The sequence below is a fragment of the Cydia pomonella genome, chromosome 21 (assembly GCF_033807575.1).
Source record: "Cydia pomonella isolate Wapato2018A chromosome 21, ilCydPomo1, whole genome shotgun sequence".
Taxonomy (NCBI): domain Eukaryota; kingdom Metazoa; phylum Arthropoda; class Insecta; order Lepidoptera; family Tortricidae; genus Cydia; species Cydia pomonella.
Window position 1 is genome coordinate 5,940,149 of NC_084723.1, and position 17,243 is coordinate 5,957,391.

Here is a 17,243-nt window from a genome sequence, read left to right on the forward strand (position 1 = left end):
AGGTATAGATGATACAATTAGGTACATGTTCGACGAACACAATACAATCATAAGAAATACACAAACATAAACATACATATATATAAATAATATTGATACAAATACATATACTTACATATATATTAAATCAGATGAACTTACAAAGCAGAAACACTAAGATTTTCCAGAACTGTCAGCAAAGTGCTCACTTAAGGATTTTTTAAAAGTAATCCTGTTCGGACACTTGTCTAATTTTGACAGGGAGACTATTCCAAAGGCGAGCTGCCTGAATAGAGAAAGAATCGGACATGTAACCAGTTCGGTGAGATGGTATAGACAGAGATAGATTGCCAGAAGAGCGAAGCTGACGGACACGAGAGACACCATAGTAATGAATTGGAAGAAAGATTATGAAGTTATCAAACTTTTATATAACTGGATCCTTATTTGTTTCGTGTATAGAGCACAAGTCAAATTCTCAGGGTTACCAGTGTAACGAGACTTCGAGATCTCATTAAATCAGATAGCGCTCTTATACTGGTTTTCATTACTTTTCGTTCACGTTCAAGCGACATGAATAACACTCCTCTCAGCTCGACCTACGCCACTACAACTTTCTTTGGCGGCGACACAGTTCTCGCTCTGTAGCGAAAAGTTTCTAGACTCGTGTATACTTATACGGCAGGCGCCCGCTAGACCGGTTTATCTGCGGCTGTAGATTACCTTGTATAGATTTCGCATCCGAGTATATGAGAAAATGACAAATACACGATGAACATAGGTACGTTGATAATTAAAGTGCTATGCGCACCATTAAGTTGATTCTCACTCCCCTTTACACTAAAACCAACGATAAACATGATGTTTTTTAAATCAATTACCTAGGTACTTAGGTCGACCAACTGGACGCCGTCCTGTTAGTCATCCTAAATATCGTTGGGCGGATAGAGGAGGAAGTAGATCTCCGAGAGCTCGGCGTCGGCGAAAGCTGACGTAAATTCGCTCAGGATCGAGCAAAATGGTGGACTGTGGTGTTGGAGGCCAAGACTCTTTTTGGGTCATCGCGCCAGCCAAGTAAGGTACGCGCGAGCAACGTAGAGACATCCCAATAGCACGACTAGGGATAATCCTTGACAGTAACAATGGCAACTGTAATTTTTTAGTCATGTGCTTGCAAGGGACCTGTGATTATAATAAGTAACTGAGTTACACTTACACTTGGCTCAACTGATCTTAGAGACTTGAATAAGAGCGCTTATGTATTAGTTAGAGAATATCTTACACGCTCCATAGTCGATCGCTAGTCGTTATAATTGTATTGTGACTGCTGCAGACTCGAGCTTAAACCCACCAAATGTAGATAAACTCAAGTTTCAGCAATTTCGGATTAACAATTCGCGAAGTTAATATGTTCCTGTTAACCTGTGATGGCCCGGAGCGTTCGTGGGAAAGTACTAAGGCTTCTAATGGCTACATGATCCCTGCAACTTTCACCGGCATGTTGAATCAAGCCGCTTGTAGCTAACTTATCCGCATGTAGACGCAATAATCGCTAAATTTATTGAAGGAGTTGGTACTAGTCGGATGGCACTGCAGTTGTTTAAAAAAGTAACAAAATACGCCAAATATAAAGAAAAATAAACTATTAACTACTTTTTCGGGTTTTTGCCAGTTGAAACAATTTAGTTTAGACTGGATTTTTAACCTATTTCAAAAAATTTCGTGACATGCTAGATTACCCACATAACAACTAACAATAAATAAGTGTATGCAGTATTACTGGATCCATCGATCTCACATTGTGTACTTCTACTCTACAACTTACAAATATTAGGAAAGCTGCGCCGCGGAAATCGAAATTGGGATATCGTCCGAAGACTCCATTTCTATCGCTCTGAGTGACAGGAATCATTTTTGTTAAAATATGGGCACGGTATTATAAAAATAGGTTGAAATCGCCTCCCAAGCGCATTTTGGAGCGTTTTTATACCCCACACAAAGACGGGACGAAATTAGTGCGGCCGAAAAGATGCCCCGTCACAGTCCATCTAAAAATATTGCACTTGGCACTGAATGGAACGTTCACCGTTTGAATACAGTCCAACTTGTACTTTTATAATTAATTATATAGGCAACGCGTTCTTATCATGACGAGAACCTGACACGTTGCTTGCGGTAATTTGAAGTTATTTAATTATAGATATTGAATCTCGAAATAGTTTGTTACGGGACGCGAACTATCGTAATGAGATCGAGAGTTTTTCCTTTATTATTAATAATTAGCAGGTTTATCAACAGTACTGCTATAGCTGCGGGGGTTTAAAATTACCAAAACATAAATTTGAAATATACACAGCGAAATGCATCGCAGCCATAGAGAGTGTGTTTTATTTTTTAAGATATTTGTTTAAAATGTATGTTAGCATACACGTATGTTAGCATAAATTTTTAGGTATTTATCTCCATAGATCCAATGCCAATAGTTACCTGAGAATAAAGATTTTTCATTTCATAACTAAAACGTTCGTAGATCGCCGAATTCGCTAAAAGCATATGAAATCGCTCTTAATTTTGATACTATATTCTCTTTATTCATTCAATATCTTACTATATTTATTATTACTTTGTGATTATTACAGAACTAATAATATAAATAGCCTTTCTCGCCAAATCAGCTATTATCAACGGATAAAATGTTGTCGTTAAATAAATGGGCCAAAATACTTTTTAATTCCTAAAAACTTGTCCCTTTTCAAATGGAAATCAATTTCTAACACAAAAATTTCAAAAATGCATTCTAAATACATAAACACAACTAGCGATGGGCAATTTCTGAAATATTTCACATATTTCCTTAACGGTGACATATTTCAACTGTTGAAAAATACATAATTGACAGGAATTTTCCATTTGAAACTTACATGAAATTTAAGTGTAAGTTTCACTTTGGAAACTTACAAGCTGCCCATCACTATACACTACTTATATACAATACAATATATAACATTTTACAAAATTTATTATTATTACCACTGCGTTACGATTTTGCCCGAAATATTTATTTGCATAATTTATAAAAATAAATAAAATACATTAATATTTATTTAAAATATTTGGGCTCCATTCGTTTCTTGTTGTTTACCACTAACCAAGCACCTAACTCTAACTCTTCCTGCAACATTATTTTCTAATAAAATGTAAGGTGTCGTTTTCGCAGTTGTTATTGGGACATCCATATTGTTTAAACATCGGCATAAATAGTATATTTATCGTGAAAACTTCGCTGCAGCGAAGAGAGACTATTATAGAAAACATTATAAATTTTGTAAATGAATATAAAAATTAATGATATGTTATCTTTTATTAACGAATTTGTCACTCGAAACATAATTTGTACACAATTTCTATTAGACATTAAAAAGTATTTAGACCCAAATAGGAATCCAACAATCAAGACAATTTCTTAATGTTCTTGCTAATTTCACCATTGAAAGTTGAAAACTTGAAACCTATATAAGGAGTATACTAGAAGGGCTCTTATTAAGTATTATAAAGTATTAGCGCCCCCAAAAGTCGCAGAGTATCCCCGAAGTGGCATTAAACTGCAAATCTTTCGGGCGGTGATTCGAAAGGCGTCAGGCGACCTCAGCGAAGGCCGTGCCCGGCGTTTATTGATTTTTTACGCGCATTGTCCATTTCGTCCGCACTTCGGCTACTTTGCACTCCTACAGTATACCCGTTACGTGCCACTGTTCTCCAACTTTTCAAGTTTCGTTTTATTATACAAAGATTTGAGATTTTTGTTTTGTAACTATTTTGTTAACTGTTTTATTTTTGGTACCTATCTCAAGGCATTTAATGTTCATGTTTTCGTTTGCACTTCGCTCTATTACAAGATTTACAAATACATACTTATTAGGTGCCACTGTTGTTTCTAGAACTCTGAACGCTTTTTAAGATAATTGTATTAGTTAACGATTATTTTTGTGGGGTTGGCGAAGAAATATCAGTTAAGATATTTTTGTTTTGTACATCTTTGATAAATCGGAATTGACTGTTACGTGTGGGTACAAATACGAGCCAATTACCGATATAATTCTTTGTTACGTGTTTGATAATAGAAATTGAGAACTTACCGAACAGGTATAAGTATGTGAAAAATCGTGTGTATATATGATTTCATTTCTAATATTCATGTAAAACTTATATGACATTAACATCAAGGAAAATTTGATGAATGCAGTTGTTTATCTACGCTTATTACTTTTATCAAATTATTCAATATGGAAATGACTTTCCACGAACGATGAATTAACAATGTTTCTTATTTGTTACAGATCACGGATTTAACAGATTGGACTTAAACAGTAAGTTTCTTTTTGTCACGTTATCGATTGAGAATATTATACATACTACAAACATACATAAATTTATTGCGTCATCCGGGTTTACCAGTAGGTAGTTACTAATGTTATTGATATAGGTTGACGTTACTCTAAGTCCTAATTGATGTAGCCTTTGCAATGACATTAAGACTTGCAGATCAAACAAAATTCAAACTAGTTTGAAGTCAGTTTTCGAGATTAAAGTCCATTGTGGTTTTATCTCTGGATATCGAATGTAAGTATTGCAGGGGTGTCATAACAATATCTAAACCAGCAGAGCGCCCAGACTAACCTGGGGCTCTAGCTGACAATCGTTAATATTGTAAAAACGCCGATCAAAAGTTAAATAACGTATGGAAATAGTTCCGTGACATTTCATAGCATCTGTGCGGGATATATTTTTTCTTTTCGTTTGGCGTTTTACCTACGATAGTCATGTTGGCTAAGCTCCCTTTGTTAAGTAGGTATTAATAAACCATTACCATCAATAGATAGATGTCCCTCACAGCACAGTGTTGTGTCTATACAATCTCGCATACTTTACTCGTTTCATTTCAACTGCGTTCTTTTCTATTTTTTTATGTTTGAAAGTAAACACTGTACTGTTGTAAATTTTCCAGTTGCATCAGATCACCTTTAAATAAAATGCAGTATTCGTCCAAGCTTTCGATTCGCTAAGCAATGAGAGTATACATAAGTTTATATAGTATATATACGAGCAGCTCTCGAAGCGTGCACCTACATCGATCTTAAGCCGCAAACGCGCAAACTGGTTTATGTGACCATGCCTGTTTAGCAAGAAACCCATCTTTATCATGCTCGCAGGTAGGCCGTTATTAGCCTTCTGACGTGAAGTTATTTTCCCTTTTTTATCACATTCGAATTTATATAAACCCACGTTCGATTGTTCTCAATTTGTACTGCAAACACAATTGAGAGAATCCAATAGTTTTTGCGTTATTAGATCTTAGCTTTCCTTTGTTGTCCAAAAATATAAGGTTTCCCAGCGCGTTACGTGATTTATACGAGAGCAGGTTACATTAGTGACCTGTCTTTGTTCCCTGGATGAGTTATCTCGGTCCGGGTCCGCTAGATGAACGCTAACCGCGCTACAAATCATCAGTCTTGGAGCTAACTCACTCCGCAAGAAACCCCCCTCCCTATCCCTCTAATTCCCACCTCATAGGACACAGACACACTAGCGATTTCCACACGACCGCCGCCATGACGTAAACACCACAATCGCTCGGCTAACGCAGTTGAATTTCCAACGCTCGCTCGGCACACGATCATTAAACGTATATCTGTTAATAATAATTGCGATTGTCTGGTTGTACGTGCGCGGCAAGTTATGGCGCAGTTGCCGGGCGCTCCGCCCTCTCGCCCCGCCGCCTCTGATCTGCCCGTGTATTCAAAACGCAAATGACTCAAACTCTTAAAAGAACCAGTTTATCTACCATCCATAAGAACTCCTAAGAAAATTACAGTATACTTATACTGGTGGTATTAAGCGTTTCGCTTAGTATACGTTCGGAATGACACTGTGCTCGCCGCATCTTGAGATGAGGATGGCATTCAGTTTCGTTTTGTGACGGCTGAATGGATGCCCGGTTTATTCGCGTGTGCGTGTGAATAGCGATATGTATTACATGATAGCGGCCTGGGATCTTTTCATGCCTTGGAAATGTTTCACATTCACTTGCGCATGTATTTCTTATGAAATGACAATGGCTAATATCATTGACGTTATCTCACGTCTATCTGAATTCCAAACACTATGCGTACGCGGTATAATTATCATATTTGCTCAGGCAGATTGGTAATAAATACTGATAATAATTTTATAACTACATTGAAATGATGACTAACTCGATGCTTTTATGACAGGTTACTCACTAATAGGTACTAGTAATTTTATGCAATACCTAACTATTGCAAGCGGATCCGTTTATCGCCACATGCACGCTCCAAAAAAAGGCAAATGGCTCACAAGTCCGCTTACACAGCTGCAAAAACAAATATAGGTACCTACATCTTTTGTTTTTCATCACACAAGGCTTCCTTTTGATCAATTGGCACTATAAATATTCTCGCCTTGCGACCCGCACTCCAGCTATTACGTTTCTGGATGCATCTATCTTAATCTTCTAGATATGTCAAGTCCCACGCGACAGCTAAAGCTTCATGACGCAGACGGATCGATTCAAGATCTTTATGTCAACCTAGCGTTCTTATCATAGCAATACAGACATTTCCAATTTTTATTACGCCTATAAAGTCGAGTCCTATGCTGACGTAGGAAAGTAGGCACTCGATAGATATCTCGATAGGGCAAAATAAAGAGATGGATTCCGACGTCCTTGCTCAGCGTTATCGCATACCGATAGCTCGCTCGTTGCTACGGGGTTCGGCGCGGACCGGGTGCGTTTTAGGGTTCCACTACTTGGAACTTCGGTGCCATTCAAGTTTTCAATGTACGAGTAGATAAATTTTTGAAACGGTTCTTGGGTGTATTACTAGTTTCTTTACATTTGTTTTTGTTGTCAGTATCAACAAAGCACCTGTAGGATGATGATGTAAGAAGCTAATTTCATTAATAAGTTTTGATTAAGATAGGCCATGGTCCACCATTTTTTTTACTTCTGCTTTTACGATTAGGAATTTTTATTATTATTTAATAAGCAGGCAGGCAGTTTGACAACTGATATGACCTGTATCCAATATTCATAAAGATAGTTAATTTGTAGTATTTCTTAGTGTGCAATGGTATCAAAGTCTTCATGTTATGGATAAACTTAAAAAAACTGCTGCTGTTAGTGTAAGTAAATGTAACCAAAATTAGTACAGCAGTATCATCTTGTCTGCCAGTAGTTGTTAAAAGCGAGCACCTCTCCAAACATCGCACCACACACTTGATAAATTAGCGAAGCAGCATCGTAGCAATAACGCCTCGCGCTTCGCCGTTCCCCGCTTATTACCAGTCGGCTCGCGTCGCCGGAGATCACGTAGGGGACCGACCGCCGTGAGATCCCGGCCGTCATTCCCGTCCCTCCCGCCGCGAGTCCAAGGGACGAAGTAACCAGCACAAATGCTTCTGATTATATAGGTAGGAGATGGTATGATATGAAATGAAAAAACTTTAAAACTAGCATACATTATTATAAAAATATATTTTAAAACAAAAAATCTACACTACACATTATTGTTGCGATGAATTACGCAACCCCGCTGTGTTAGGGAACCGGCCGAGGTACCGCTACCGCCGGAACTTGACACCATTCGGTCATAATTCTTCCTTGTCGAAGGTTGCTACAACAGCTTGACGACGGCGGAAGGCTTGCAGAAGAAGTAGAGGTCATGTTGAACTGGATAGCATAAAGATTCTGCTCGGCAGAAATTGTGCGGGTAATAGCAGCGCAGGGCCGGTGCGGCGGCCTGTAAATTACCGGCGTTCGCCTCGTAAAATGTGCAACCTAACGGAAAGGCGCGTTAGGCGCGCCTCTGTCTCTATACCGCCTTGCAGTGCCGCGTCCGTGGAACTCTATTAGCACCGGCTTTTATATTTCCAATATTATTGAGGTTATCTCTTGAAGAGAAATTAAGCTGAATTAGCTACGGCTTGCCTGTAGATGATGATTGATGCCACGGAATTACAACAGTGTTGCTCATCATCAGAATACGGCAGGCACACGCATTCTCTGATTGGTCAAGTCATATTTAATAAATTAAATGTGATTTTCCAGTTAAAAGTTAATAATTTTATCAAAAAGTAACGAATGTTTATGCAATGCGACTGCTACATAATGAAAGGCATTAAAATACGAGTGTGGGTTTATGAAACGAATGAAATGAGTTTCATAAAAGGATCACACGAGTATTTTAATGCCTAATTATGTACAGTTACATACACTGGTTTATCTACATCCACATTATAAGCTTCAACAAAACAGACTTATTGTCAAATGTAAATGAAAACATTTTCACGCATATCACGCTTCCGTAGTTTTTTTTTTTTTAATTCAGAGACAAACTAGAGTCGGGGGCGGATTGGCATATCGTTCGATATCAATTAACATGCGTGATTTGTCAAAATTGTTTGCAACTGATATTTCATTTCAAATCAAATCTCTTTGTTTCTCAGAGATGTTCTAAATTTGAATGTAATTAAAGTTTCGGTTTACCTTAATGTAAAAATTACGATGCAATCTCAGATACAGGTTTATTAATATAGGCCATTAGCTTATTGTTTCTTTTCTTATCGATATGGATATAATGAATGTAGATAAAAATAAATAAAATCACACGAGCCGAAAACATTCACGGGCCTTGTATTATTATACAAACTAAACGAGCAACAGTTATACAAATACAAAACTCCTAGCTAATAAATGCAAATATTTAATTAAATTGGTAAGCCTGCAGCTGGAGTCCATAATAAGTTATCTGGGGAATCAATTAAAAACTATCTCGGCCAGTAAAGTTTTGTCGCTTGGCGTGATTTACGCGACCAGGTGCTGTAATGGCTAACTCGATAGATGGGTACATTGGGTACTTCATACTTTGTTTCCAGTTTAGATTGTGGAATAGTTTGGCCGAATTTAGAAAACGACTGTTGGCAAATGTGAATTATTGAGACACTCGCAATATCAGGAAAAAATGTTCACATAAACAGAACTCAACTTTACAGCACGCAACTGTTTAGTATGTATAAATATATATAATTGTAAATGTAGTATTACAAATTATAAACCGAAAAAGTAAATAAGCCCAAGCGGAATTTAAACGCCCCACGCTTTGAGAGTTACATTACACTAGCTTATTCATCATCAGTTACGAGTAACATAACTTTTCAGGGGATTAAATTTAAAACTAATTGTGAGTTGATTGTAAGCTACAGCTAGCTAAACTGGGTTAGTTCCTTCATGGGTTGTCCTTATTCCTATATCTGTTTTATTTTGACAATGTGACTTAATTTTGTACCGAATAAAAGTAGGAACTAACTCCCTTTTTGGGGTAAGACTTCTTATACTAACTTATTCAAGCAATTAGTAAAGTCATCCGTTCACTGCCTATTGAACGTGGGCCTAATTTACCTTTGCGTCGCTTTATCAGCGCGTCTGTTCAACCGGTTATCAGCTCTACAGTAAAATTACTGTAATTACGATGTACCCACTGGCAGTTCGGCGTGCTCTTCGTGCGTTTCTACCAAGTAACGTAACGTGTACGAGTACATTTATAAATAGACCTACCTATTTTTAAAGAGTATCCAACACCTAACAGTTTCACCCATTTATCATCCACGCTTAACATCGCACTTCCAAATCGAATGGCCGACGATAGCCATTGTCTGGTTTTGGCTCAGTCTCGCGATGTGAACGACCGTGCCGGCGATGCAAATGAGCCCCGTTCGCTACTAGATGGTAAGTGCCTACCATTTACCATCGCTAAGCCAACTCGTTATTAGTCTTTTGTTATAACGAGTGTAACAGGGAAGGAACTCGGTCGCATGCCGGTGACATTGTTTGCGAAACTACCTAATTGTAGAAAATATAGAAATGTGCCACTGGAATCGCCGGGGTCGGCAACGACATATGTTATATGCGTATCGTATGTTATGAATGCGAGTACGTTAGTGACAGATATGACCTATCACACAGTAAGGAGTTTCCGATATGGTTTCAGATTTTGTCTAACATTGATGTGGGATTTCATAAACTGTAATATTATTTTATGACAGGTAGAAGTATACAGGAGCAGACACTTAGTGACTCTGTGCACACTAAGGAGGCAGCAACCTGAAGACATTGCTAGGTTTCGTGGAGGAGCTAGGTTGGCTAGAGTAGCGCTATCTCGTTTTTCACGCAAATTAGGCACAATGGTTGTCGATGTGGAAAATGCCCCAAAGAAAATAATTAATTAACTATTTTATGACTTGCGAACTATGGCTAACGTAGTACCTATCATAACTACTCTTTGAATCTTTATGCAGCTTTGCCGCTAAATTATTATTCTATACAAAGAAAGTGTCCGTCTTTAGAATGATCGATGAGACAGCTCGTCTATACACACTCAAATCAAACCCTATCTTGTATTCATAAGATACGACACAAATGGCCTCTTTTTACACGATACTGATGCCTTTTCCATACGTAAAGTGAAACTGAACTTGAAGCATTCAATATTCGATATCGCGGTAACTTGGTACACTTAGAAATTGTTGGTATTATTTACTTTCAGCATGAAATCACGCTTAAAAGGAGTTCTATGTGAATGAACACGAACTAGCAGGCCAATTTGAACTTAAGATTTAGATGTCAAAATGATGTATGCATATATGCATTTTGTTTTAATTCGTGATGTAAATATACAGTTCAATACATGTACGAACAAGTAGTAGAAAAATGTACGCGTGAATGAGAACAAAATTACATCATGTAAGATGTTCATTTTGCGTTAGGTATTAAAATTTTAACAAACCTATTTACAAATAAAGTAAAAATCAATATTTGAATATAGCCTCGTTCTGCATTTTCTATCGCATGTATTAATCCCTGCCGCTTCTTTCCACCAGCGCCCTACGCGACAACATTTCCATCTTCACCACTCAGATGGTTGGCAGTCCTCAACTGTGCGTTTTTCCAGAAACTTCCTGCCTCGTATAGCTAAACTATAGAATGATCTGTCGCCTGCGGTATTTCCAGACCGACACGACCTTCAAGAAAAGAGCGTTCCCATTCCCATTTCAAAGGCCGGCAACGCACTCACAACCTCTCAAACGATTCGCCTACTCGATTGCCTCCTATATCATAAAAAAATAACATTGCTCATTTCACCCAAAGTCCAGTTATTTAAATGCGGTTCAACCCTAACTTCACAAGCCGAATTGTTGTAAACCGACTTTTGTTTTTTTGCCGGTCTACAAAGGAACACAGAGGAAGTTTTAGCCGTTCGTTGTTGTTTTCCCGTCTGTGTCATCGCTTCCACAGAATGCCTGATGAATATTTATGTAACTCCGACATTCGGCTGTGTGGCCATAACAAACAATGTTCAAGTGTTATTTATTACTTACTCAACTGCAGACACTGATAAGCATTGCAGATTAAAATAAAATTCACATAATCTTTTATCAATCGGTCCTGGGATCAAGGAACCAGTCGAAGGAAAGGGGCAACCATGTTCTGATCTATGAAAATTCTACTTTTATGAAAGATCAAGGGTTGGTTGCGCTTAACCATAAATTACGTTCGCTGAGATTTTATTGTATCTGAAATTTCATACGTCTCTCAATTTGCTCGATAGTGGTGGGTGCAACCGGCTCTATAAAACTTAAATATGCAAAATATTGAGCTGTCGGGCGGGTAATCAACTTTGTTATAATATAACTTTATTATCTATTTAACTAGATAAAGTTAAATGTCATCGTCCATAACGTTACAGTACTGCAACATTGTTGACGATGACTTAGCATCGTAACTCATACATTAACAAGCACATAGAGGGCTTAGCAATGTCAAATGACAGAGTAACGTTAGCTATTGGTTATACAAACATAGCGTTTGATTAACGGATTAAATCAATGCGAAGATCAAATAAGGGCCACTTGCGCGTTCAAGGGTTAGCCAACTAAATCGGAGTTGACCGTTTCTATTACAGTGCAGTTTAACCCTGTATAAACGGTTAGTTGGCTAGCCCTGGAACGCGCAAGGGGCTCTAATACAATGAGGTATAACGGTGATACCTTTAATTACTGGAATCTTTGGTTAATTTGTTATATATTTAGGGACAAACTCATAGAGATCTTCAAGTTGACGATATACAATTACACACATCCATAAATAGAATATTGAAAGACCTTAAGGAGATTCAAACCATTACTTAGACAAGGTATCCACTCATTAGTAATTATGATATATTATTTTATTACTGTCGCCCGAGAAGAATCGGATTTAAGTCAATAAAAAGAATAGCAAAGGTCACCTGAGAACAAGCCGTACGAAGACCCGGTCGTAAGTTGAAACCTCGATAACCTCGGATAAAATTACTAACGAGAGGACTGATTGGTGGTATTTTACTCAACACCAATTAAAAACTGCATCTTTTATACTCAACTTCAATACGAAAATGATCGCTTTTAAAGTGTATGTCGTATCACTATTACAAACAAACACATTAAGGTTTATTCACAGAACAGCCATCGAGACATAAACTGCGAACGCTTAGATGCCGTTGATACGATTTTAATGTCGCTCGTTTGAATAGGAGCAGGCACTTGCCTTTTAGGTAAACGCATGCTACGTTGCCAGATATTATTTCTGAAAATCTAGAAATTCCCAGATTATCCTTCCAATTAATCTTTGGGTTTTCTTGACTAAGCTGTGATAGATTTTGAACACTTATCTCAATTGTCTTTTGTATTGGGTAAAATTAAACTCACGGTTTGGGTGGACTTAACATCCCCAAGTTCTTTTTTTATGTTTGATCTCTAATTTTATACTTCAATTGTCCAAGCTTTAAGCCTCAGTCTGTAAATGTACCGAGTTTTCAGTAGCCCCAGCACCATCTAGCGACACGGGTGTATGTAAAATAATTCAGCATGCGGATCGTTCAGGCCGTTTACCCCGCCGCGTTTGTGTGGAAAGTGACCCGCCATCTACGCCGGCGAACGCTTCGAAATTTCCGTCTATTCTATTCAAACTGAGATAAATGCTCCGATAAACTTAACCGTTGTCGTTGAACCCGTCCGGATAAATTTGTCAACCTTTATATATTACCTCAGAAAAAGAGTCTTTGAAACAACAGTAATATGTCGTAGCCAGATCTTAGAATTGATCATTTCATAAAATTATCGGTTTGCCACATCATAAAACAGTCAAATCTAACCTATAACCAATCATGAAATGATCAATTCTAATATGGCTTTCAGGAAATTTGTTTCACAAAAAATAAGTATCTGGAACTAGAAAGACAACGAACATTATTGGTCTGAATTGCATTTATCGGTCTACGTAATAGTGGTTTCAGAATAATACTTAAAATTCATTACCTATGAATGATACGACGGCGCTTATCAGCGCATAACACCGTTCGAAACTTTCCTCGAAAACGCCAACGTAACACTGGCACATCAAACTAATCACCACCAATCACAATACAAAACGTTGTTCCGATGGTAACGGGCTTGTTTTATTACAATCGTTTATCGTTTAGGAGGTTCATAGCGACCAGTATAAGCGAGCTCTCTGATTACGCGTAGTTTCTATGGACGCTAGTTACACTGGTTTATTTCAAACCGAGTCGTCAGGCCATCGTAATACATGCATGTCGCAACGGCGAGAAAGCGATCCGCTTTCATTTGCTTTCTCGCGCGGCCTAGCAACAAGCGTGACTCGTTGTATTGTGCCCATGCTGGCTCGGCACGTGGACGGTACGTGATTGGTAATTTGCAGTTATAATTCATCGCTTCGGGTCGCTAGCATCTACAGTTACCTGCATTTGTCACAAGAACGGCACGATTTTGAGGCTTCCACTTATTTATTTTAACGAGTTGTTTTTACTCCTTATGATTGTTGTTTGGACACAAATAAAAAAGTCAATTAAACTTGCTTGGCAAGCTAAGCGCAGCGGCGTTTACGCTTGAGATTATCAACTTCTAGCTAAAGATGCGCTGTGTATGGATGGGAAGAATGCAGGGGGTCAATGCTTCTTGCATGTAGATGCTTATCTCTTTAAACAAAAGAGAAACTAAAGTAACACATTTTGCACACAGGATCCGTATCGTCTCGTCTCGACTAATTAAAGCTTTTAATTCGATAGTTCGGTATTTGTTTAATTAAATTAAAGTCGTTAACTCAAAGCCAACTCGGTTAAATAAGTAACTTGTAGGTCATGGATGTTTCCATGTGTATTTAAGTATGTATAAATATTTATATATTATATAATTATGTCGTTGTCTAAGTACCCACAACACACGCTTTATTGAGCTTACTGTGGAACATAATCAATTTGTGTAATAAGTAATAATGTCCTATAATATTTATTTATTTATGGGTACGCAAAGTTCAGGATTAATTCAGTTTTGTGTTATAGAATTTTTTCCCCTTCAGCAAGACGGCAACTGGAATTTAGAGTTAACCGAGCAAGTATTACGTGTATTGTATAATTTAACTGCGAAAGTTTCATCGCGCTTCCTTCGCGTTCACACAAGGCATTACTGCCGCATGCAGGGGTTTCATCTCGTCGCTTGACAACCTGATCGCTCGCGAAAACCACTATACGTGCCCTCTTTGAAATGTTGGCGATCTCGAGGTCACGTTTAACTGGAGAGTTAAACGTGACCTCGAAATAACACACGGGCAGCAACAGAGCTCTGGTGTTTGCGTGACCTGTGCGTTGACCCGGCGCGACCCGGGCCGTACGCGATCTTAGCCCAACTATGCAACTTGCAACTCCACACAATATCTAGAAAGTCACTGCGGACCCACTATGTGCACTTAGTAAACACGCCGTGTTTGCATCGATAGGGGAATACGTAATGCGACTGAATAAAATATTCGCAAAGAGGAAAAGCGCTCTAACCTTCTATTACTCAATGAGAGCCGACTATTCATGTATAAACAGTGGAACTAACAAATATGTACATTTCCTGTCTAGTAAATTTATTTAAACTTGAAACAAAAGTTCAGACACAACCGTACTTCTAATTATTTCATTTAATTTGGACTAAAGTTAAATGTTATTTGGACTCGCAACAAAGTTTCCCCCGGGCGTTGCTTCCTAACTTTGTCAGAAGTTGGTGAAAAATTTGCCATTTCATACTCAAACGAAAGTTGATCTGCATTTTAGGTTATAACGTCTATTTTCTGCATAGTTTCAGTCGCCGTTAGAACTGCTGGCGTTTGTCGGAGCTATAATAATATTGAAAGACATCGCTTCCGCTTAGTACGCTGAAAAGGAATGCTGATTCGGATGGGGAGTAAACCGGCCGGCAACCAGAGGGGCTATAACTGTTTACGGCTTGGCGCTGACTCGGCAGCCCGCGATGCTCGACGCTACGCAAAAACAATTCACACGAATCTACCTACTCAGCTTTTAATGTATGCGAATCGTCAAATTACGTATTTTGTGTGTTCACACAATATTAATTGATGTTCTTCGGTAATCGCTCCCAGTTTCAATATACATAATTGATAATTTCATTTCATTTAAGTCTACTTGCGAATTAAAAAAATCTATAAGGACTCAACATTTTGAGTACTTATCTTCTTTTTTACGAAGTCGGCAAGTTCATATTATTTTCAATTTGGAAAACCAAACTAAAATTTGGCTTCTTGCTCGCCGTATCACTGTTATTACGATGTGGACTCAGGAAATACCTAATGATTCAAATCTTTGATTGCGATCATGTTATACAATTTTCTACTCACAGAAACAAAGGGTATTCACAGCGCCATTAGACGTGTCTTTGTGGCGCGTCATACTGGCAATCATTACAAAAAGCCGGTAAAATGACAGCTGTTCAAAGTCTATTATGCTCTCTATGTATAGCCTATTGTTGTAACGAAAAATGTATACAGGTGATAATAACCGCCTTTAACTGTTAAATCACCTTTTATCTGTTTGTTTTATCAAAATTCACATATTAATTAATAATTTATTTTCGATATCTTAGATAAATCGTCCTTTTACGTGTTTTGTGTTCTAGTTTCGTAATAAAACTAAAAATCCGAAATGGTTATGTTCACACAGTACGTCTACCCTTCTTCTTCTCGGTGAGCTCATTCCTACTGTCATGTCGTTTTACGATTCAGCACTAGACGTAAACGGACGACCACAGCTCCAGTCTATTCAATATTTCTATCAAATTCAAATAATGTCTCTTCTATTCAGCATATTGTTTCCACATTTCCTTTGTGAAGCACGAACTGCTAGCGTATGGCGGCTTGCTTTTATTTGAATCGTTCCGTTTGCGGCTGCGTTCAAAATAAAAAGTTGTACGCCCGCTCGATAGCGAGCTTAAAGCGGGGGAGAATGCCCCCGGTGCAAATACACAACTTAGTTAATTGTGTCACGTTCAGTATATCCTTCATCAATTTCGTAGGGACGCTACGCATGTTGAATTTAGTAACAATATCTAGGCAAATAGAAAATGAGAAGTCAGTCTTTGTAGAAAATACCCAAATGAAAAAATAAATATAGAAATATAGAAGTCTTCAGTTTCTAAAAATTTACGAGGCGATGTGTGTAGGAATGTCTCACTATGACTATTTTTATGTTCTTTGTATTGCTTTAATGTAGCTAATTCTACAAAAAATACCTTCACGAAAAACATGTACAACATGGCAAAAAATAGTCGGCAAGGGAATTGTGTATCCTTAATCAATTTAATTACCGCCGGCTGTCGCGTGTAACCTTGAAACGTTTAGCAACAATGCCGCGAGGAGTGTAAGGAAAATTGAGTTATTAAATTCCACGAAGGAAAAATCTCGTGCAAGGTTAATTACAAGCCAGTTATCCGAATAAATGCTCTAATTAAATCGACTAATTACGTTCCGGCTCTCCACAGCCGTTGTTATTCCGTTTTACTGAATCACTAGCACAAATATAACTTGCTCTTTCAAATTGCTTATCAACACGGTCCCACCCAATCATGAATGGCTAAATGGAACGTGAACACGTGGTCAGAGGGATCGATCGAGAAACTTCCCCCTTCACCACCTGTCTCTAAGACGACTGACCCGCTTTTCATTACGATTTCAACGGCCACGTCAAAAGTTTAAACACGCATCCACCTATTCCCGTTCCTTTGCCAAGATTACATCGACTGAAACGCAAATTCGCCGCGCAGTCACTTTACTTGCTTTATTTGTCGTGTTCGTTGAG

The 17,243-nt window shown here is 38.1% G+C and overlaps 1 protein-coding gene across 4 annotated transcripts in view; it reads left to right on the forward strand.

Moving 5' to 3' along the window:
• Window positions 1–17,243, forward strand: part of LOC133529508 (C-terminal-binding protein) — a 106,677-nt gene that overhangs the window by 42,845 nt on the left and 46,589 nt on the right. For all 4 annotated transcript variants that reach the window (XM_061867230.1, XM_061867233.1, XM_061867231.1 and 1 more), the window contains exon 2: window positions 4,317–4,346. The gene's annotated coding sequence lies outside the window, so the exon portion shown is untranslated. The remainder of the gene's footprint in view (window positions 1–4,316; window positions 4,347–17,243) is intronic.